The sequence below is a fragment of the Lissotriton helveticus genome, chromosome 4_1 (assembly GCF_964261635.1).
Source record: "Lissotriton helveticus chromosome 4_1, aLisHel1.1, whole genome shotgun sequence".
Taxonomy (NCBI): Eukaryota; Metazoa; Chordata; class Amphibia; order Caudata; family Salamandridae; genus Lissotriton; species Lissotriton helveticus.
Genome location: NC_136063.1, coordinates 102,834,324 through 102,858,014, shown reverse-complemented (window position 1 = coordinate 102,858,014; position 23,691 = coordinate 102,834,324). Strand labels below are relative to the sequence as shown.

Here is a 23,691-nt window from a genome sequence, read left to right as displayed (position 1 = left end):
ATGTGACCTTTGAGGCACAGCCAGAACCTGTGTGCTCCTATAGAGCTTATGTTTGATATTGACATATGTACTCAATAGGGTCATGTGCCTTTCCCTAATACAACGTTCAGCTAAATCTATCCTGATAATCTTGCGAATTAATTTCCTTTAAAGGGTTAAACATCTCCAGTTCCTCAAACCATTATCAGCGATTTGAAAGACATTCGTTCATTTAATTAGATAAAGCGAGGTCACCAGACACGCTGCTTGCAGTACATAAACCCACATTCCTGATTTGGTCACAAATGCATACTTTCAGTCACAATATAATAACTTATTTTGAAAGTGGCTAACACCACAGTTTCTTTTACTTTTCACTGCAGAAAACCGACATTGCGATTAATCGATTCCCAGGAGCGATGGACCTTGGTACCAGAAAACAATATTTTGAACATTGCTCTTTTGAGAACCTAGACTTCACTGTAACACTTCAGTGTAACACTAAGTAGTGGACAGTCACTTGGTTGGATACAGAGCAGCCATGTATAGCTTGAGTCTTTGCAGAACCTTCAATTGTTTTAGGAGCAATGGTTGCAGGAGTTTTAAAATGATTTTCTGTGCAGGACTATTATGTTTGATATCATAGTCCTGCATTGAGGGGGACACTGCAGGAAATGGTGGCTCCCAGCACACCCTGAACTAGCCGACTGGCCAGACACCATTTATAATTTCTATTCTCATAAAAGGAGAGCAAGAGAACCCCTACCCACTTGCGTTCTCCCAAAATCACGATTGACACACGAGCAAGGGGGCGAAATAGGAAAAAGACCACCGACGGTCCAAAGAGGATGCTACTTCCTAGGGATGCCCAAGTATCAAAAGATATTGAAATAGACGCCTCACTCACTTTATTGTGACATGCTTCATCATTGGCGCCTAGCCATACCCTGGTTGGATGGACCCACCAGGGCGGACTCAAACAAAAGGATGGGAGTTCCTAGATAAAATCTTGCTGAATAAGCAAGGATCCAGATAGAGAGTAGAAAGTCTAAAAATACCTCCAGGTATACCCAAAGAGTGTCTTTATTTGTAGGGTAACTGGGGTAAACGTTACAAGTTTTTTTAGGGTTCTTATTGAACCTAATTGTTCAGTTAACCCTAATTATCCAGGGTGTGGCCAGGCGCCAATGATGAAGCGTGTCACGATAAAGTGAGTAAGGCCTCTATTTTAATATCTTTTGATACCTGGACATACCTAGGCAGTAGCATCCTCTTCAGGCTCTGCCCATATCTTTCCTTTTCCTATTTCGTTTAGTTGCTAATTGTGCCTTGGACACCAGAGCAATTTTCCCCATGATGTAGCCAGTGTCTGCTCCACCATTGGCAACACCACTTTTTCCACGTCTGAATGAGGCAAGGAAACATAGAATAGGGCAGTAAGAACCCCCCCTATGTGTTTTTTGATGGTTTCTAAGGAACCATCCCTCTGTGGACCTAATTACAGGTGGTATATTGTTCTAACAGGTCACAAGTGGCCTAATTTTCAGACACCCGGGACTGATTTTAAAGGGCGGACATCAAAATCAGTAAAATCAAGTACAATCTGGCCCAAGCGCAACCCAGCCACGCACAATACCTTCTACTCAAGCATATGGGGGGATCACATGTGGGACTGTAAATGACCCCTGTTAGACCTGTTGTTTGACTTGGCCCTTATGGCAGGTTCACCCCTAGACTTTTTGCTTGCAATGGTGACCTGGTGATGGTGATTTTTGGGGTTCTGCGCACTTTCACTGTGTCCCAGTGGAAAGTGCGTGCGCACTGAGTGCGTGGAGTGAGGTTGGCCTGCCCTCCCATAGGAATGCATGGGGAATGTATGTGTCCCTGGTAGTTCCTGATGTGTGGGGAGTGCAGGCTCGAGTTTGGTATGTGTGAACTCGTGTGATTGAATGCTGCGAGATGGTGTATGCGGCATGTATGTGTCTAGTGGGGAAGTGCCACTTCTAGACAAGGCTATGTGTGTGCTGTGAAGGTGCTGGCGTGTGATTGGCTGGAGCTGGCTGGCATGCCAGGCTCCAGGAAGTCTGGATGGGTCTTCCCGGTGGTGAGTGGGAGATTAGCATGCTGATGGCTGGGGAGGAGTGTACCTGTGTCCTGAATGAGGCTGGGGTTTCCCCTGACAATGCTGGCTCCGCCGTCCTGTGGTGCGTCTAACGACCCTAGCCCTGCCAGTGAATAGAGAGGGTGGTTGGGCCATCAACAGTGCTCACAAACCAGCTGCAACTGGTTTCCCCCCACCCTGCACCCTGAGGCAAAGGATTTACTGTATAAAAATGGGGCTGTGTCCCCACAGAAGTTGTTCTCTTCCAGGATCCTGCCTGAGGGGGCTGCTGCTGCTGCGCCAGAGGACCGCCACTTGGACTGTCTCCCTGCCTGGAGACCCAGTGAGCTGGCTCTGGGCCCAGCCTTGCCCCCCCCCCCCCTGCCTGCCTAGAAGGACTTTTGCTGGGCTTGTTGGCCCCTAGCGCCTGGGAGCGCTTTTGATTGCCTTTTGGCGCTTGAGAGCGCTTTGTCGTGACCCAGCGCTTAATAGCGCTTTATTTGCCATTTTAGCGCAGGGAGCGCTTTAAATTTCATTTAGCGCTTGGGAGCGCTCTGGGTGCTTTGGCCGGTGCCCACCCGGCATCTTTTGCCTGCGTGCTGTGTTGCTGCCCCAATCGAGTGCCCACCTCGATTCATCGTGTATTTTAAAGCAGCCGGTGCCCACCCGGCATTGCCCTTCGAAAATCACCGCCACAGCCCAGGAACCCTGCCGGGCCGCCGCGCTGCCTACGGCGACCTGGAAGTCCCGCCTCCATTCCCCCCAGCGCCGCGCTGCTATTGGCTGCAGCTCGACCCAGAAGCCAGGCAAAGCCCGGGAAGACAGGGGCGCGGCCTGGTCGTGCTCTGGGCTCCACGGAGAAGGGAAGCCCGTAGCAGAAAGGAAGCGTGCTGGTTCTCCCCCGTGGGGCTCTCCCGAGGAAGAGAGCCCCGCCCGCCGCCACTACCAGCACCCGGCCCCCAGAAGCAGGACCGGGTGGAGAAGAAACCGCCACAGAGAGGAGCTGCCTCGTGAGTCCCGGTGAGTGGGGCTTCGCCATGGTAGCTCTTGGGGGCATTGGTGTCTTTAGAGTCCCCCGAGTGGGACTCCAACAAAGAGGGGCAGTCTTTCTTTGAGCCACGAGGCTCCAGGGGCATCTTCAGTGACCCCGAGTTCCCCGGAGGGGGGGACTCCAACCAGAGAGGCTGACGGCGCCACCTTTGTTCACAGAGCCACGAAGGCTCTAAGGGGGCAATTCTTAATTCTAGAGCCCAGCGAGGCTCCCAAGGGCCCAGTCATTACTTGAGCCTGCGAGGCTCCTACAAGGCGGCAATTGTTGGTAAAGTGCCCCGAGAGGCTCAACGCGCCCCAGTGTTGAGGAGCCCAGAGAGGCTCAGGGGCATTCCATTTGTTTAGAGCCCAGCGAGGCTCTGGAGGGCCACATTCATTTCGTAGAGCCTGGAAAAGGCTTGTGAGTGCCATTCTGTTTATCTAGGGCCCCAGCCTTGTCTCACACAGCTGACCCAGCACTTTGTGGGCAGCTGCCACGTTTAGGCCCCCTGACTTTGGACACAGGGCGTCCTAGCCCTAGAGAGGCCAGTTGGCCTAGGGACAGTCACAGGTTGTGGCTAATGTGATTCTGGCGCATTTATGATTTATGTGCCAATGTGATTACTGTGCAATTGTTATTGCTACACCTCTGAATGTATTGTTGATGCATCATGTGTTTTCCTCCCCTGCACCTCTGAATGTGTTTTAATGCGTCATGTGCCATGTTCTTACACCCCTACAGGTATTGTGATACTTAGGTGGTTTTTCTCCTAGTGCAGGTGGTGCTAGTGAGGTCCTGGTTACCAGTAGTTACTGGTTGTGTGCTCTATTTTTATATTTTGTGCTACAGTGATTTATACTCTAACTTCTAAGTGCTATTTCTAAAAGTGTTACTTCTAAAAGTGCTGATTCCTGACAGTGGTCCAGGTGGCCCTGTCTTGTACATATCCCCTGTAAATTCTGCCCGTGCCTCTGGCACATTGTAAAGTGTGTGTTTTATCTAATGTGTTTTGGTGTAATACAAAGGCTATTTTTTTATAACCTTGTGTGGAGTTTCCTTTGTGGTGGGCCTTTGGGTGTTGTTGCTGGGGTGCGTGCGCAAATACTTAACTCACATCGCCTCCAAGTTTAGCCTTGCTGCTCGCGCCATGTTACCTAGAGGGTGAGCAGGGGTTATCTTGGCGTGTAACTCCCTTGCCCTGACTTAGGAGTGGTGGTCTCTGACTGACTTTGGCGAAAGCCCTGGCAAGCCGGGGATCCCATTTCTAACATTGGCAGCAGCGAGAGGATAAGGATTTGTGTTTGTGTTGTACCACAGTGGCAACTGGCCACACTACAAAACTCTGCATTTTAGATGACCACATTTTAGGGGATTGTTTTTTTGAAGTTCATTATTTTCTTCTCCTAAAGGTATCATTGTGTAATTGTGTCCAGTACATTTGTTCCCCCACCCTGCGCCCAGAGTCGGTACCTGTGTCACGTGTGGTCAGGTTGAGGAATCAGGGGTGGTAGAAACTGCCTTACCAGTCCGAGGGGAGGGTTGTGTGTGGATGAATGGTGTGTGGCACTAGGCAAGTGAGTGTGAGTTCTCTGGGGTAGAGAGCTTGCTGAATACCTTTGTAATTTTGTACTCTTGCTTCAGCTCTGACAGTTAAGTCCCCTGTGTTGCACGTGTCTGTGAGCATCCTGCCAGGATGGAGTCTGCTTTTAATGTCTGGGGTCTGTTTATGCATGAACTGAGAGAGTTTTGCGAAGAGAGAGACATTGCAGTGAATGAGTCAGACACCCAGTCCCAACTTAGGGGTAACCTGATCCAATGGCAGAAGGATGACTGGGAGCGTGAGCACAGTGAGGAGAGGGCCCGGGTCTCACACCATAAGGGTGGTGGGTCTGAGGGGAGCCCTGAAGAGTCTGAGGAGGAGGAAGAAAATGATAGCACAGGGACGCCAGCAGATAGTGAGGACCCCATAGATAGGGAGTCCCTTGCTGGGTCCAGCATAGGAGGCAGCGCCTCATCCCTTTACCTGTCCCCAGAGGAGCTGGAAGATAGGAGGAGAGAAAGGGAGCACCAGCTGGCTTTAGAAAAGCTCAGGTTGGAGCATGCCCAGGCTATGGCACCGCTGGGCATTAGAAAGCAACAGCTAGAGACTCAGAGGGTCTTAGCGCAGGAAAGGATAGAGGAGGCTGAGAGGGCCTCCACCAGAGGCAAAGTAGCTCTGGAGGGTAGACTATCCCCTGCGCGCAGTTTTAATTTTCTGGACTTCCCAGGGAGGGTTGAGTCCAGTGGTGGCAGCTATTTAGATTTCAGTGTAGGAAATCCCAGTCCCAGTTCCCCCAGTCTGGTACCTGTTTCCCAGGAGGAGGAGTTAAGGTTGAAATTCAGGGGCAGTAGGAAACTGTCTCACCAGTCTTGGGAAAAGTTTGAGGATGAATGTCATGGAGCACTGTGGGCTTGGGTAGAGGTTCACACTGACTCTGATTTTGAGAAACTGTTTGATATGATTGTCAAAGAGCAGGTGCTCAGTGGTTGTTGTCCAGAGTTGCGCCAACACCTGTTGGAATATGGGTCTCCTTGTTCAGAGCAGCTTGCCGCGGAAGCAGACCGCTGGGAGAGGGCCAGAGGTTCTTTAGAGTCCCTAGTGAGTGAGTCCAAAAGAAGTGGTTCAGGTATCTTCCAGCCCAGCGTGGTGGAAGAGGGTCAGTGTAGCCCAGCTAGGTCCCAGGATAGCGAAGAGGGTGTAGGGGCTTACTGCCTGGCTCAGTGGAGCAGGAGTAAGTGGGTGACCGAGGGTCCCCAGGTGCCCGATGCCCTGCCTCAGGACTTGGATGGTTTCTTTAGGGAACACCAGGTTGGGGACCTAGGCTGTCCTGTTAGTCCATTTGAGGAGGATCTCCTAGTGTCTAGGGAACCTAGAGCATCTGTAACCAGAGCTCCTGTGGTTCTAGAGTCTGGCAGTACCGCTCCGGTAGGGAGGGTACAGGAGTCCAGAGTGAGGAGAGATTGGGGGAGTTCCCCAGTGGAAGGACCAGTGGGTCAGGTTGGGCTAGGTTCCCGTGTAGTGACCATGGTGACACCACTTCTGTTCTGGGGGATCTTTGCGCACTGTCAGGTGGACAGGGAGCGGGAGATCTGCGCCAGACAGACAGTCACACGACACATGGGTCATGTGTCAGCCTCAGGGGGATGGCGTGTGAATCCCCAGAAGTCCTGGAGTGCCAGGCAATTGTTCCACCAAAGGTTTTAGACCGGAGGTAGGGAGGCCAGGTTCAGGATCAGCATGACCTGAAGGGTAGGACGACTGTAACCAGAGGTGTGGCGCCGCGGCCAGGGCGACTGACGCTGGAATCTGGGGACCACGGTTCGATCCCCGGCTCCGGCGGCAGGTCAGCCCAGCACCATGTGACTCTGGGCAATAGCTCGCTTAATCTTCCCGACGGCCCCCCAGCGCCTAGAGACCCTTACGGGTGATTGTGCGCTTTACAAATGTGGACTTTACTTTAACCAGTGTCCTGACCGGTTCTTCTTCCAGAGGAACTTCTCCAGTTGGGAGAGGGCAGACCTCTGGAAGGGTGTGCAGAGGGTGGGAGAGCCCACCTCTGACCCCGGTGCAACCTGAGTGGATAAGCCCTGGGTTGGAATGGCGTTCTAGGTGTACCCCTCGTCGGAGGTGGAGGAACCCTAGAAGAAGAGGTAGGGGGAGGAGAGCCTTCCCCGAGACTCCTGGTCCACCTGAGGTTGTAGGCCATAGGCTGGGGAACCAGTGGCAGTCTAGTCCTGTCTTGCAGACAGGAAGAGTGGAGAATGGCTTCTATGTGCCAGGGGTTACTACCCCCCGCTCTGCGAATAGGCAAGGACCGGTGGCACCTGGGTGGCCCAGGGCCTGGTCCTGGCCGCGGACAGCTTGGGAGTACCAGTGGGGTAGCCCAGTTGGTCCAGACAGTGGTTTTAGAAGGAATCCCATGGGTTCACCGTGGCGTAGAACAGGAGGCTGTCCCTGCAGTTGCGGGCCCGCGTCCGTGTTCTATCGCCCCAAGCAGGGAAGTCCATCACGGTGGTGATTGTTCTCCCTGCGTTTTGGCTGGAAGGGGGTTGTGTTGGACTTGGCCCTTATGGCAGGTTCACCCCTAGACTTTTTGCTTGCAATGGTGACCTGGTGATGGTGATTTTTGGGGTTCTGCGCACTTTCACTGTGTCCCAGTGGAAAGTGCGTGCGCACTGAGTGCGTGGAGTGAGGTTTGCCTGCCCTCCCATAGGAATGCATGGGGAATGTATGTGTCCCTGGTAGTTCCTGATGTGTGGGGAGTGCAGGCTCGAGTTTGGTATGTGTGAACTCGTGTGATTGAATGCTGCGAGATGGTGTATGCGGCATGTATGTGTCTAGTGGGGAAGTGCCACTTCTAGACATGGCTATGTGTGTGCTGTGAAGGTGCTGGTGTGTGATTGGCTGGAGCTGGCTGGCATGCCAGGCTCCAGGAAGTCTGGATGGGTCTGCCCGGTGGTGAGTGGGAGATTAGCATGCTGATGGCTGGGGAGGAGTGTACCTGTATCCTGAATGAGGCTGGGTTTTCCCCTGACAATACTGGCTCCTCCCCCCTGTGGTGCGTCTAACGACCCTAGCCCTGCCAGTGAATAGAGAGGGTGGTTGGGCCATCAACAGTTAATTCTAGAGCCCAGCGAGGCTCCCAAGGGCCCAGTCATTACTTGAGCCTGCGAGGCTCCTACAAGGCGGCAATTGTTGGTAAAGAGCCCCGAGAGGCTCAAGGCGCCCCAGTGTTGAGGAGCCCAGAGAGGCTCAGGGGCATTCCATTTGTTTAGAGCCCAGCGAGGCTCTGGAGGGCCACATTAATTTCGTAGAGCCTGGAAAAGGCTTGTGAGTGCCATTCTGTTTATCTAGGGCCCCAGCCTTGTCTCACACAGCTGACCCAGCACTTCGTGGGCAGCTGCCACGTTTAGGCCCCCTGACTTTGGACACAGGGCGTCCTAGCCCTAGAGAGGCCAGTTGGCCTAGGGACAGTCACAGGTTGTGGCTAATGTGATTCTGGCGCATTTATGATTTATGTGCCAATGTGATTACTGTGCAATTGTTATTGCTACACCTCTGAATGTATTGTTGATGCATCATGTGTTTTCCTCCCCTGCACCTCTGAATGTGTTTTAATGCGTCATGTGCCATGTTCTTACACCCCTACAGGTATTGTGATTCTTAGGTGGTTTTTCTCCTAGTGCAGGTGGTGCTAGTGAGGTCCTGGTTACCAGTAGTTACTGGTTGTGTGCTCTATTTTTATATTTTGTGCTACAGTGATTTATACTCTAACTTCTAAGTGCTATTTCTAAAAGTGTTACTTCTAAAAGTGCTGATTCCTGACAGTGGTCCAGGTGGCCCTGTCTTGTACATATCCCCTGTAAATTCTGCCCGTGCCTCTGGCACATTGTAAAGTGTGTGTTTTATCTAATGTGTTTTGGTGTAATACAAAGGCTATTTTTTTTATAACCTTGTGTGGAGTTTCCTTTGTGGTGGGCCTTTGGGTGTTGTTGCTGGGGTGCGTGCGCAAATACTTAACTCACATCGCCTCCAAGTTTAGCCTTGCTGCTCGCGCCATGTTACCTAGAGGGTGAGCAGGGGTTATCTTGGCGTGTAACTCCCTTGCCCTGACTTAGGAGTGGTGGTCTCCGACTGACTTTGGCGAAAGCCTTGGCCAGCCGGGGATCCCATTTCTAACACCTGTCATCTTTAGAGTTGCTTTCCCCAAAATGTGTTGCTTGCTACCTCCTCTTTTTTGTTGTATCTTTTTATTGGCCTTAGGACTTTGATCTCTTTACCACTGCTGACCAGTGCTAAAGTGCATGTGCTCCCCTCTGAACCTCCCCCCCCCCCCCCCCTCAATATGATGACATTGGGGTATACCTAATTGGCATATTTAGTTTACTTATAAGTCCCTTGTAAAGTGGTATACCATATACCCAATCAATCAATCAGCTGGTTGGTAAAGCACAACTATTCATCCAAAAGGGTCTCAAGGTGCTGAGGGAGGGTGCAGCTCCCAGAAATTCACTGTGATTCGTCGAAGAGCCAGGTCGTGAGATCCTGCATGAACAGGAGAGTGTTGGTGTCTCCTGGAGGTGGAGAGGGAGGGTGTTCCATGCCTTGGCTACGAGGAAGGAGGCGGCAATGGCTTGTGGGGTGATGATGTCGGTGATGGAGTCAGCAAAAGGTGCACGGGGTCCGGGGTGTCTGTAGATGAGTGTGCCTCGGAGGGTGGTCGTCCGGTTGGACTGTATCTTGAAGTGCAGATGTTCCATCAGGTCTGTGGTTTGTGGATTGCAGTTGTCCTGGCCGGTGTTGATTGCGTGGAGGACCGAGGTGTTGCAGCTGCCATTAAGTAGGGGGCGGGCGGGAGAGCTGGGGGGGCGCAAGAGCACGCAGGAGGGGGTGGGTCTGCGGGGGCAGCAGCGGTGGGAAAAATGGCTAAAAAAACCTGAAAAGAGAAGGCAACCCACTCAGAATCAGGAAGAGGGGGAAAAGGCAGAAAGGGCAAAAAGGCAGAGAATAGGATAAAATGGAGCAAGGCAAAAGACGGCTAGAATAGGCAGAGAAGGCAGATGGCGAGGACCCGGGCGAGGCACAGAGGCCTTGAACACAGGTCAGAGCAGCGCTGGGGGCAGAAGCACTCACGACGGAGCTTTGCGAGGGGAGAGCAGTTTCCTGATCAGGAGGTCCGAGGTCTTGCTCACCCTTTCCTGCAGCGGGCACCATTAAGTAGGGGTCAGGGGAGGGCGGGACAGCTGGGTGGGGGAGCGGGCGCACGCGGGAGGTGGTGGGGCCACAGGAGCAGCAGCATCTGTAAAACAAGCAGGGAAAAAGAGCGGACAATGGCTAAAAAAGGCTGAAAATAGAAGGTCAAAGGCAAAAGGCACAGAATAAGGAAGAGGAAGGAAAGGGCAAAAAGGTAGAGGACAGGAAAAAAAACTGAGCAAGACAAAAGGGCTGAGAGGCAAGGACAGGCAAAAAAGGAGTAAGGCAAAAGACAAAAGGGCAAAAAAGCAAGGATAGGCAAAAAGGAGCAAGACAGTAGACAGGAGAAAGAGAGAAATGCAAGAATAGGCAGGCAGCGAGGACAGGAGCGAGGCACAGAGGTCTCGAACACTGGTCACAAAAGCGCTGGGGGCAGAGGAACTCACGACGGAGCTGCGCTGGGGAAAGCATTTTCCTCACCAGGAGGTCAGAGGTCTTGCCTCTGAGTTGTAATCTAAATGCTACTAGTGGGCCTGCAGCACTGGTTGTGCCACCCACACAAGTAGCCTTTCAAACCTGTCTCAGGCCTACCATTGCAAGGCCTGTGTGTGCAGTTTACTGCCACATTGACATGGCATTTAAAATCAATTGCCAAGCCGTAAACTCCCCTTTTATTACACATATTTCATCCTTGAGGTGGCAGCCCTAAGGGCAGGGTGCTGTATAACTAGAAGGTAGGACATGTACTTTTAAGTTTCTCTGTCCTCTATTTTGAACGGTATGTCTCATGGGATTAGAAACTATTCTTTCGACACAAAGTAATTGTGAATATGGTAAATGTTGTTTTAAAGGTTGTTGATAGAAACTGGATTCTTTCCTCTATTTGGTTGAGTTCAGCCAAATAGATGAAAGAATCAAATTTACATTTGACATTGTCAGAATAAATCACCTTTTTCGATGTGTTAATCAAGAAAACCCTAAACAGCCTGGAAACAGACATTTTCAGAAAGAAAACAGATAGGAATAATACCTTACACTATAGCAGTTTCCATCAACAACCTTTAAAACAACATTTATCATATTCACAATTACTTTGTGTCAAAAGAATAGTTTCTAACCCCATGAGATGTACCGTTCAAAAAAGAGAAATGTTGTTTTGATTTACGCAGAGAGGCTACTAAAAGAATGTTCTAGACCAAGCAGAACTTCGGACCCAAAACTCATCAAGAGAAAATCTAATGATAACCAGACCTAAACAACCTCAGAATCGAATGGTGGTGGTTACAAAATTCCAGTGGCGGCTGGCGACCTTCAAAAGTGGTGCGGCATAATCCTTGCTGGAATTTCAGTAAGAGAGACTGGAGTTGTCTCTGTGGGTTCGCTCACACTCGCTTGCATTCATTCTTTCTCTCTCGTTCAGTATTATTCACTAACTTTAATTCTCATATCCACTCACTTTTGCTTACTCTGACTGATTTAGTCTCACTCATTCTCACTCTGATCTACTCAGCCTCATTCATTCTAACTTACTCTACCTCAATTCTATTAATTTGCATTCACTCAGTCTCACTCTAACTCACTCAGTCTCATCCAGTCTCAATCATTCTGACTCACTCATTCTCACTTATTTGTATTCAGTCTCCCTCTGACTCACTTGTTCTCCTGACTCACTCAGTCCAGCTGATTCTAAATCGTTCAATCTCACTTACACTAACTCCGTCTCACTCATTGACAGTCAGTCATTCTCTCACAGTCCCACTCTTCCTCACTGATTCAATCAGTCCCACTCATTCTCATTCACTCAATATCAATCTGATTCACGCATTCTCACTCATTCATGACCATTCACATCATTTTCACTCTTCATGACTCAATCTCACTCATTCTCTGACTCACTAAGACTCACTCAGACTGTAACTGTGTCTCACACGCAGTTACTCAGTTGCCCTCACTGTGATCCTCCCTCACTCTCATTCATTGACACTCATATGCACTCTTCCTATCACTCACTCTTTCACTACCACTCTCTCACATTCACACACACACACATGGTCACACCAGCATTTAAGCATATCCCAGTACCCATAATTAAAAATTGACCCCAACACCATTGCTCCACTGTATGCAATGCAAGCAATAATTTACAACCCTGAAGGGCCCCTATGTGTAACTACTACAGCAGTATATTTAATAGCATAAAGTAGGGCCACAGTTCATACAAATCATTTTATACCTTACATAAACTACATCTATAATATAAACATATTATGCAAATATGTGCCAACGTAAAATGCAACAATACCGCTGTTAAGCATGTTCCAGCAATCATCAGTGCATCTTATGACCCATTTACTACGGAATTCGGAAGGTACAATCCCCTGCATACACCTGAAGACCACCGGGCCCCTCAGAACAGACATCAGGCGAAATATACTAAAGGTGTCATCATGACTCTACAGCGTTCACCCTACCTCAAAAGTGTGTCATTGTGTAACAGTCAAGGGCAAATTAGAGTATCACTACTTTGCTATATCAGAGTCACATCCCACATTCTTCCATCTGTACACATAAAAGAAATCTGAGAGGGTTTTGAATAGAAAAGATCAAGCATACAACCTCCCAGAACACTAAGCAGTTTATCTATCTTTGCTTTCTGTGCGAGTTCGTTCCTAAAGTACAATTTTCATGGAAATAACCGCCCAGTAACGAGCAGGAGCCTTGCATACAGTGTTTGAAGGGTTCTTGCAAACTGCTGAATATTAAACAACTGACAGGCGGCCAAGACATAGAACACCCTCCCCACCTACCTACGGCTGACCCAGGACCACCTCTCTATCAGGAAACTACTCAAGACCTGGCTGTTCGAGCAGTAGCGACTCCCCCCCCCCCTCCCCCCTCCCAGCGCCTTAAGACCCTAGCGGGTGAGTAGCGCGCTATACAAATTTGTATGATTGATTGATTGACAAAGGTCTTATGCTCACGTAACACCGGCTATCAGCTTACAAAGAGTACAGCAGAAGTTTGTTAAATAATAAAAAACTATCCAATGCCATTCTATTGAGGAACTGTAGCTGCAGCAGGACACTCTGCCACGCACGTGTTAGTTGCTCCCTGACTATTCTCACAAGAGAGTTTAGTGGGAAGTCACTGTCCAGCTGAGATCACGAACTAAGAAGCAAGAGCAGTGCACTTGAGCTTGAGTACCAGGTCTCTAGTTACATCCCTCACCCTGCCTGCTCGTACACAAGCGCGCATTAGTGCTACCCGGTCACCCACCATAATTTTATATTTCCAGGTCTTCATAACATTCTGCATGGCGCCAGCTCCTCCCAATGGGACGAAGTTAAAACTGAAACTTTGAAGTTCGAGCCTGCGCAGCTGCAGACTCGAAGTTTCCGTGGCTGCTATTTCACCACACCTTTTCCATACTCTGTTACAAGTGGAGAAAGGGTGCGGTGAAGGGCTTATAGGCATGTAGCCATGGGCACTGCAGGGCTTTAGTCTGCAGCGCCCGTATCAACCTCGATCTGCGACGCTTTAAATGTCACAGATAGGGGAGGCACAGAGGGGTGCCAGAGGCCCGAGGCCAGGGCTGGGGGTTTTACCAGCCCTGGATAATCTCTGATGGCTGGTGCTGGTGCTGTTGTGCGCCTGCGCACAACATGTGGAGAAGTGTGGCTCACTGGTTAGAGGAGGCAGACCTGGAAGCAGAGGTCAGCCCGGGACCAGGGTTCAATTCCCGGCTCGGCGGGGTCTTGAGTCCTAAAATGTCCATGGACTCGACAATTTTCGCTCCGGTGCCTACTCGATTCACGGGTTCACACTCTGCGACTCTGGGCAATAGCTTGCTTAATCTCCACAACGGCCCCTCGCGGCGGGATGCCTGGCTTTCACCTTGCGGATACCCTGCCGGGGTTATCTCACAGGGGAATACCAGGACGGGTTCCCTAAGCAAGCGCTTAGAAACCGCTCGGTGATTTGCGCTATATAAATTCCTGTACATTTACATTTACATTTACATTTACAATTAGTCTGTGCTACATCAAGCTGCCTCAGACAGCTGCTGGACGCCGTTTTTTGTACCAAGAGAGAATAATAGTTATTTATTATTCACTCTTTGTATACTAGAAATTAAAATGGTCCAGAAAACTAGGAGGGCGTAGCCCTGGAGCCCTTATAGGCGAGCCGCACCAGCAAAATTCTCAACCCTGAGCCTAGCTTACAAAAAGATTGTGAAAAAACACTGGACAATTTTAAGGATGGAACCAGATTTCAAAAACGTATTCGTTCAGGAACCCATTTTTGCTTCCAAAAGAGGCAAAAATATAGGAGAAATCCTAAAAACCTTAGTATGACAATGCTCAAACCAACACAGCTAAAGGTACACTTCCATGTCACAACTGCCACAATATCATTCCAGGAACAGTGATTTTACACCCCAGAAAGGGTACTAATATCAAATTGAGAGTCACATCAACATGTGACTCTATGAATTAAATTTACCTTCTGAAATGTTTATGTTGGGACAACAGAAAGAAAAATAAAGACTAGGATTAAGGAACACAAAAGCCGTATACGAACAAAAAATCCATCGTAGATTGTCACTTCATAGAAGAAAGACACAACATCAGTCAACTAACATTTCTAGTTCTAGAAGTAGTCCCCAAAATAGAAGGAAAAAACAATAGTAACTTTTTGTTACAAAGAACATTTATGGACAAAATACCTCGAAGCTCTCAGACCTCATGGACTAAATTAAAGAATGGAATTCTTATGTTATTTGTAATTTTATTTTTTTACCGGTGAATGTAAACGTGCACGTATACCCTTTGGTTAACACCTATGTTACGTTACGTTATTTTCTACACACCATGTTCACGATATTTATAATTATGTTTTTGCTTATAATCCTTGTAATACCGTTACCAGCAGTCGAACTCATTAGGTTAAAAAACAGTGGTATTCACGTAATACAATATACATTGTTTTTTCAACCATTTCAACATGGCCGCCGCCGTTTTGAGCGGTAGTCCTACAGCACTGTTCATCACACAATCATCCAGCCATAAGTTAACCTCACTAGAAATGGCGGCACATTTCATTTCGGCGAGACACCAGCACGTATCCGTCAATGCGATGCAGAGAAAAATAGCAAAACACTGCCATAGAAGGTAGACCGCACGCAAGAGCACTTTTGAATAAAAGCAATCAATTAACTTACAGGGATGAATTAGAATCACATAGTTTGCCGTTTGCTGTTCACGGCTATAACGAATACTTTTAACTAACAGCGACCCGTTAATCCACGCATTAAAGCTTGTTACTTGCTATATGCGGCCAATCACAAAGCATCACTAACAGTCAACGCACGCCGTAACTACACCTAACATTACAGCACTAGCATTGATATCGTGAAAGAACGCATCAATGACCACAGATAAGAACATGTCAGCACCACATCACGGATGTCCATGAAACCCATAGAACAGAACCATGGTTCACCCGGGGTAACTGGTCAGATTCATTCATCAAATCATGTTTTCGCATTATTTAGTGATTTCATCAGTTTCCTTATCATGTTGAATAACGAGAATGCACCGATTGATTAGTGTTTTTTTTACCATTGTTTACATAACAAGATGTTATACAGGCCATGTATTGAATGAAGTTCACAGGATGGTTTCCTCATTATATATGTTTAATTTCTATTATAGATATATCCCTGATGAAGGGCACAATGCCCAAAATGTATTGGATTGATTTATGGAAATCATATCTATTGGGTGTATATACATACCATACATCCGTTTGACTTATAATCAAAAAGGATTGAAAGTAAAGTCAATACAATATAAAGATTGCAAACTATTTCAGGACTGCTCGTTTTCATTACCATATCAAATTTATCACACCCATCATTGGGTCCTATGATTTTGCCCAAGGGGATTCATCCCAATGCTTTGGAATTGAACTATTATTCAGTATGATTCACACTCGACGCGAGAGCGATACTCCAGGAGCACGTCCAATAACAAATCAACTTATTTGGAACCAACATTTACGGAGAGGCTGTGCTCAATTTACCTCATTTTCACTTTTAGAAAGTGGAAATTTCTCTGCTCTTACTGCTCTGTCTGCCTTGCAGCCTGTCTCCAATACACATCTAGGGTGGAAAACAGCTACGCTTTGTGCATTCGCTCTAGACAGCCACAAACCCAGGAAAAGTGGGTGTGACAGAGAACTACTCTGCATTCTGATAGCTCTTCCTGGGCAGGAAGAGAGAGGGGGAGCTGACACACCTGAATAGGCAGTGTCCTGTTTCCCGCACAAAGGGCTGATTACCCCCTACGGATAGTCTAGGACCAGGGCTGGGATGAAAGCAGCACTTGTGCACTTCAAGGGCTTGCTTTGAAGTCACCCCCACTTCAAAAGCGCAACTAGGTATTGTTAGATTTGGTGGTCTCTAGTTGGCACAGGTAGGTACTTGTGACAAATAGGGACCCTTGCCTCTAGTCAGGGTAAGGGGCTACACTCCTAAAATAACCCCTGCTCACCCCCTTGGTAGCTTGGCATGAGTAGATAGGCTTATCTCAGAGGCAGTGTGTAAAGCATTTGTGAACACATACAGTAATCCAGTGACAACATTACAGATAGACACCACACCAGGTTTTATATAAAAATATAAGTATTCTTTATATAGATTTAACACAAGACCATAAACAAGATGCGACACTTTGCGTCAATGTACCTTACGATGCGTTGCGCTTCCACAACAAGCAATGTTGCAGCGATGGAAATGCGGCAAAGTTCAGGTGCAAAGAAATAAAGACGTGAAGATCTTCCATTTGCGGCACTCTTCTCCGATGATGCGAGATGTCTTGGTTCGATGCGTCAGCTGCAGCCGCGACATCCTTGTTCAGCGATGCAACAGCCTTGGCTGTGACACTCTTCTCAGACGTTGCGAGAGGCTTCCGCACATTGCAACAACTACAGAGGGGACATCCAAGATGCGACGGCAGCAGCTCCCATGGCGGCGCGCTTCTCCGGGGGATGCAAGGCACTTTTCTCTGTGCGGTGCAAAACGACCGCTACAGCGCCGACATTCACGATGCGACATCCGCAGCAGCGATGGCGACACGCTTCTTCCTCATTGCGAGACACTTCTCTCGATGCGGTGTAATATGGCAGCTACAGCGCCGACATTCAAGATGTGACGACAGCAGCAGCGACGGCAACACGCTTCTTCCTCGTTGAGTCGCGCTTCCAGCTCCTTGCGACGCGCAGTTCCTCAGAAGACTCAAAACATCAGCAGGCACTTCCAAAAGAACTCTGGGGAGCTGGGGGTTGAAGTCTATTGTCCCTGAGACTTCAGCAGGAGACAAGCTCTGTTCCAAGCCCTTGGAGATCCTTCACAAGTTGAAAATAAAGCACACAACGTTCTTTCTCCTTTCTTTGGCAGTCAGGCAACCACTGTAGGCCAATTCCCCAAGCAGCACTTCAGCTTAGGGATAGTCTCTCCTCAGTTTCTTCAGGTTCCACTCCTCAGTAAAGGTTTCTTCTTGTATTCCAAAAGTGATCTAATTTCTTGGGATCAGGGTCCCAATATTTATACCCCAAAATTCTTTGTCCTCTGAGGGCAGAGGGGCCTTTGCCTAGTCCAAACCAGTTCTGGAGCACTCTGTTGACATGATTCCTTCTCTCCTTTCACAATGCAGGGCGGAGCCAGCACTGTGGGGGCAGGTACAGTCCTATTCAGGCCCCAGGTGCAACTCCTCCCTCCCATCTAGATGCAGATCTCTCTATTCACCACTGGGCTGACTCATCCTGTCTCTTGGAATCCCCCAGCCCTGTCACTCAAACTCCAGACAAGGAATACACAACCTAGCAGAGGCAGGCTGGGATAGTAGGACAAGAACATACCTACTTTCTAAAAGTGGTATTTTCAAACACAGAATGTTAAAACCAACTTCACTAAAAGATGCATTTTATCATTCTGGGTTCATGAATACTAAACTCGAATTTCTACCTAGTTTCCTGAGTCAGTTAGGATTATAACATGTAATAATCTAACTGCCCATTATGGCCTATGGAGAACAGGTAGCCTTGCAATAGTGAAAAACGAAAATGGCTGTAATTCACTATTGGGACATGCCACACACATCAGGGCTTATCCTACCTTATACTTACAATGCACCGTGTCCTTGGGCCTACCATAGGGGTGTCTGATATGAAGAAAAGGGAAGGTTTAGGGACTGGCAAGTGGATGCACTTGCCCAGTCAACATGGCAGTACCAGACTGCACACAGGCTCTGCAATGGCAGGCCTTAGACACATTTTACCAGGCTGCTTCTGTGGGTGGCACAACCAGTGCCTCAAGCCCACCAGCAGCATTTGGATTTACAAGCCCTGGGCACACCCAGTGCACTGTACTAGGGTCTGACAAGTAAACCAAACAAGCCAATCGTGGAATCGCTAATCCATACATCAATTTACAACAGGGAGAGCATATGCACTTTAGCACTGATCAGCAGTGGTAAAGTGCCCAGAGTCATAAAATAGCCTACAACAGGTCAGAAAAAATAGAGGAGGAAGGCAAAAAGTTCAGGGATGACCCTCCAAAAAGGGCCAAGTCCAACAGGTATAAGTACTGGGGCTCTGACCCTACCAAAACAGTACACTACTGGGGGGCGTGGTCAGCAGCATGGCCGGCTAGACGTGCCTTGCTGAAGCTCCGGCCGAGCTGCGACGAAAGCCGACGTATTACTTGTCCCACGGTCCACAAACGGCACCAAACGGAAGGCAAAGCACTCTGGCAGCTGGGGGAAGTGCCGCGGTGGCCATATCGAGCCGAGTTCGCCAGGGACCCGTGATCTACTACTGTCCCGGCGACTCCTTCAGCGGCCAAGATGGCGACCGCGGCACCCGGAGGACCCCGGCGATTCTAGGACTCCGCTTGTGGCCCTGCAAGGTCGGAATCAGCCGACGGAGACACCGCGACCCGCCTACAGGCCAGGAGGTACCGTACAGACGCGGCTGGAGCGGCGGAGGTGAGACCGAGGAATCGCCGACGACCGGCCGCCTTTACCAAGATGGCGGCCGGCGGTGTCGGTGGCGGGCGGTGACAGACGGAGACCCTCTACTGCCCTCCCCGCGTCACAGTGAGACCGGGGGTCGACTGGAGAGAAGAACGGAAGAGTAGCGACGCGGCGGAGTGCAGAGGCGGTGAGTAGCAGAGACCGCGATCCACGGGAAGCTGGGACACGCTCAGTTAAAGTGCCTGACTTCACCAATATGGCGGCGGAGGTCCGGAGACGCCGGGGGAGGCGGTCATCAGCGACGGTGGCCTAGCTGTGAGGCACGAAGTGCTGGGAGCGCTGAGGACCGGGCACACAGTGGTGAGACCACCATTTACCCACCTGGCGCATAGACTGCCAGAACATTTTGTGTGTGTACCGGCGATACATCGCCTCCCCTGCAGGGCATTGCACCGGCCCCCCTCTACCTGCTGTAGTACCTAGAGATACTTAGGGCTGGGGCAAGAAGATAATTAGGAGCCCTCCAGTGGAGCACGGCGGACGGCAGTGCCCAGAGTCACTACAAACTACTGTCGAACACGACTGAACACCTCTTCACCACAGGGGAAGGTGACCTGCAGCGGGAGCCCCCTCCTTGAGGGACGAGCAGCCATGGGGAAAAGAGACCCGGTGCCCAAACCTACGAAGCAGGGCCCCATGGATAACTTTGCGGCACTGCGACACGTGGCGGACGAGCAGTCCATGCCGCCTGGAGCGCGAACCGATACGGCCATGTTGATGGAGGCCATCCAGGCATCCAGGACGGACATACAGGCATCTCGGACAGCCCTGGAGGTGAAAATTGGAGAGGTTGGATCCGAGGTGACGCTGCTGCGGCAGGACTTTCGGAACCTAACAGAAAGGGTGGCGACGACGGAAACTAGAATAACCGACAATGAGGAATCGATCACAACACTGAAGAAGGACATGGCGGAGCTGCAGGCCTCACACCGTCAGCTGCTGTGGAAGGTGGACGACGCGGAAAATAGATCAAGACGCAACAACCTTCGCTTTGTGGGCTTTAGAGAAGGAATTGAGGGAAAGAACATGTCCGCCTTCCTCCTCGCCTGGTTGAAAACTACCTTCCCAGCTGCGCAGTTCTCCTCGTGCTTCATCATCGAGAGGGCCCACAGGGCCCTCCTGGCCAAACCACCGGAGGGGGCAAGACCGAGACCAGTTATAGCGCGCTTCTTGAACTTTGCAGACAGAGACTTGATCTTGCGAGAAGCCAGGAAAATGGGGGAGATCCGCTTGGAGAATGCCACCATTATGATTTTTCCGGACTACAGCCAGGAAGTCTCAAAGCAGCGCCGCTTGTTTGACTCCGTGAAGGCAAAACTGAGGTCCTTGAACATAACATACATGCTCCTCTTCCCCGCCAAACTCAAGGTGATCTACAAGGACAAATCCATCTTCTTCGCGCACCCGGAGGACGCGTGGCAATGGCTCGAAGAACGCCCTATCCTAAACAGCAGAGAGGCGGCGGGTCGAGTAGCGCTGGACAGATCGATACGGGAAGGGCCGCGCTGGGAGTTGCCGAAACCACAGCGGCGGAAAACACGGAGAACGAAGCAAAAGACCCCGGCGACACCGTACCGAACCCGAGGCACGGAGGACAGGAGAGGAGGCAGATCGGCATCCCCAGGCAATGACTCTGTGGCAGGCTCTACGTTCAGTTGCCTGCGGAATGGCATCCGTTCGGAAGGAGAAGAAGGAGAGGACTCAGGGGGCCGCACGTCCGGGGGAGAAGAGGAAGATACAGTGGGCGACTCGATACACCCGCTGGTCAAAGAAATCCAGCAATTGGAACAGGACTCCTCAGGGCAGGGGCCGACCATGGACACGCAGGACTCACACTCATGAACAATGGTGCACGGGGGTCGGGGAGATTGCAGCTCGGCGACAAGGAGCACGCAAGTTGACACACCCCCTACTGTTGCCTGAGTTTTTAGTACTGGTTGTTGGTTAGTGTTGGGAGGGATGTGTGGGGGGGGCGACAGGCCTTCTCCCGTGGATAGTTTGGTCCCAGGTTGGGATTCGACTGGAAGGGGAGGGAGGTGGGGAGGGGGTAGCGGGGGGAGTTGGTTTCTACATTCACTCATGTTGGGGTTCAAGAGGGTTGAGGGGGGCAGGGGGGTACGTTGAGAAGCAGCAGCGACACGCCATGCCACACCTAGTGCCATCCCTACTCCAGGGACCTACATGGGAAGGAGATTGTGACACACAATGGCAGGTACACTAGATACTCCAAACATAGGTGACACAGGGGTCACGGTGCTAACTTGGAATGTGAATGGCCTTGGGTCAAAGATTAAGAGAAGCTTAGTTAACGCCTACCTCAAAAGACTGGCACCTGATATCATCCTCCTCCAGGAAACCCTCCTTAGAGGAAATCAATGCACATTTATAGCGAGAGGACGACATGTAGTCCTGGCACATGCAGGATACACAACAGACTCCAGGGGAGTTGCAATTCTCATTAAAAAAACGGCGCCATTCACGGTCACTCGCACCTGGCTGGACCCACAGGGGACTTATGCAGGAGTTCAGGGGGTCTGGAGGAGGCGTAGGTACACGATCCTATCAGTGTATGCCCCTCCCAAGTTACAGACACGCACACTCAAGGCACTCACGGCCATACTACTGGACACGGCCGACACGATACAAATAGTGGGGGGTGATTTTAATGATGTTATGTGCGCTTCTCAGGATCGGTCGGGGTCACCTCATACTGTGGTTCTAGAAATCCTCAAACTCCTTCTCAGGGGTCTTACCAATAGGTAGTCCATTCAAAAGCAGCAAAGGAATTGACAGAGAATCTGAAATATGAAAAGACATCTTTATTACATACAACTGTGAGGCTACGTCGCCCAGCCACGCCTAAAAGCGACTGAATGAGATAGCCTGCCTTCATGGACTCCGCACAGTCCTTTTATACAAATTATTATGCCTTAGGCACATATTTGAAGTACATTCCCAGAACGTGCACACAGATGCAAGACCCACTTTCAAGATAAGTCCAGGCCATAAACAATGTCCACATAATGAATACATTCTTTAGCTGACAAGGCCGGATAACCCCAAAACAGTAAGATCACAGCCCATGGCATAAATAGCTCGTGGAGGCAGGAGCAGGAACAGATGGAAGTAAGATAGGCAGGGTGTGTATGCGATGAGAAGGTTTATGGCATGTTGGGCCTTGATGCTATCTTGCTCGGCCACTGGGAGAGGAACTGACCAAACAGGTTCGGCCTGGGGCAATGGTTTCACCTGGTCCAGGTCAGGAAAAAGTCAATCAAGGTGTATGTGGCCTTTTGGAATCGAATTTAGCTGTATTATAGCCTATGTAAAGGGCAACACCAAAATGGCTGCTGTACACAAAATGGAAGCCAAGGGTTAAAAACGAAAATGACAATTTCGAGGTGAAATTGTTACTGGAACATAACGAAAATGCTTGTACATAGTGTACTGGCCATTCTCGGTCTTTTGATATAAAAATCGTCATGCTATGACAAATTTTATTACATGCGTCCAGAATTTTCAGTACCACAGACGCACCTTTTGCCCTTACATAGGCAATAACCTATACTCACGCTAGTCTGGGTCCAGATCTATGTTTTATAAAAAATCCTCAAGATGTTACTGAAGCATAATCCTATTACCTAGCGACTCTCTCGGGACAGGTCTCCCTACACACGCAGTAGCACAAAGGCCATATATGGCAGGACAAAAATAGGGAATGCCTCTATCCGTAGTATGTGGTACAAGACCACACGCCCAACAATCAGTGATGTTCAACTACTAACTGGTGTCGATGCAGAAACTGTACAAGAGGAAAATCAGTAAACTCTGATTTCCTAACTATCCGTGTTCGGGTAAAATCTGTAAAGATGAAAAGAAGTAGAAGTAGGAAAAGACATAGGTTTGGGAGGTGGGTGCAGATGTGAATTGGGCAGCAAAAACAATCCCACCCATAAAAGACAAGGCCATGTTCTACTAAAGAGAATAGTACTTTAAAACAATGCTAGCAAAGCTGCAAAAATTAGTTTCCAAACTCCAATTCTATATAAGCTCACAGAAAATACCCAGAGTCCGTCAAAGCCTCTGCTGGTAGGCTTCTATTGTCCATCAAATCCGCTTCCAGTGTCTTCTTCGCGTTGGGCCTCTTCATTCAGGCTCTTCATGACTCAGTATCCGTTGGAGTGCCCTCCTGGCAAACACTCATAGCTCAATTACAAAGTCTCAATGTCTCAAGGCAGTGCACCAGTGTCTCTTCTTCGTGGCAGATACTACAGATGATGCGCCCTTGATTGATCAAGGGCACAAAGCATTTCATGCAGATCCAAGCACTACTGAGAAACAACCCAGCAAGAACAGCAGCACTCTCAGACTCCAACACTCATCATTGAGTGTCAGAGGACGCTCAAGCTGCTCTCTCATGGGCACCGGAATGTAGTGCCTTTTTATCCTGGGGTGCACTGCCTTTCTGCTGGAGCAAAGGAAAAGAGGTGTGTGGGGGGCCAAAAACTCAGGCCAAGGGGATCAGGGGACCGCGCGCTGTCAGAGGTTCAAGCACATGACAGTTGAACAAACTGAACAAACTGGATGACAGCCCTGCCATCAACATCAGGGATCCTTCGCATCTTTGAAACCAGCTCCTCTTTTCTTTTCTGTTTACAACGCCTTCTGATGAAACAAATGGCTTGCTTGGGAATGTACAATTGGGGGCACGCTGATGATCGCTGTCACGCTGATGATTGCTGTCACACTACTT

General features: G+C 49.6%; 1 protein-coding gene across 1 annotated transcript in view; it reads left to right on the top strand.

Annotated features, from left to right (window-relative positions):
* Positions 1-23,691, top strand: part of HGH1 (HGH1 cochaperone) — a 158,292-nt gene that overhangs the window by 66,510 nt on the left and 68,091 nt on the right. The gene's annotated exons all lie outside the window — the stretch shown is intronic.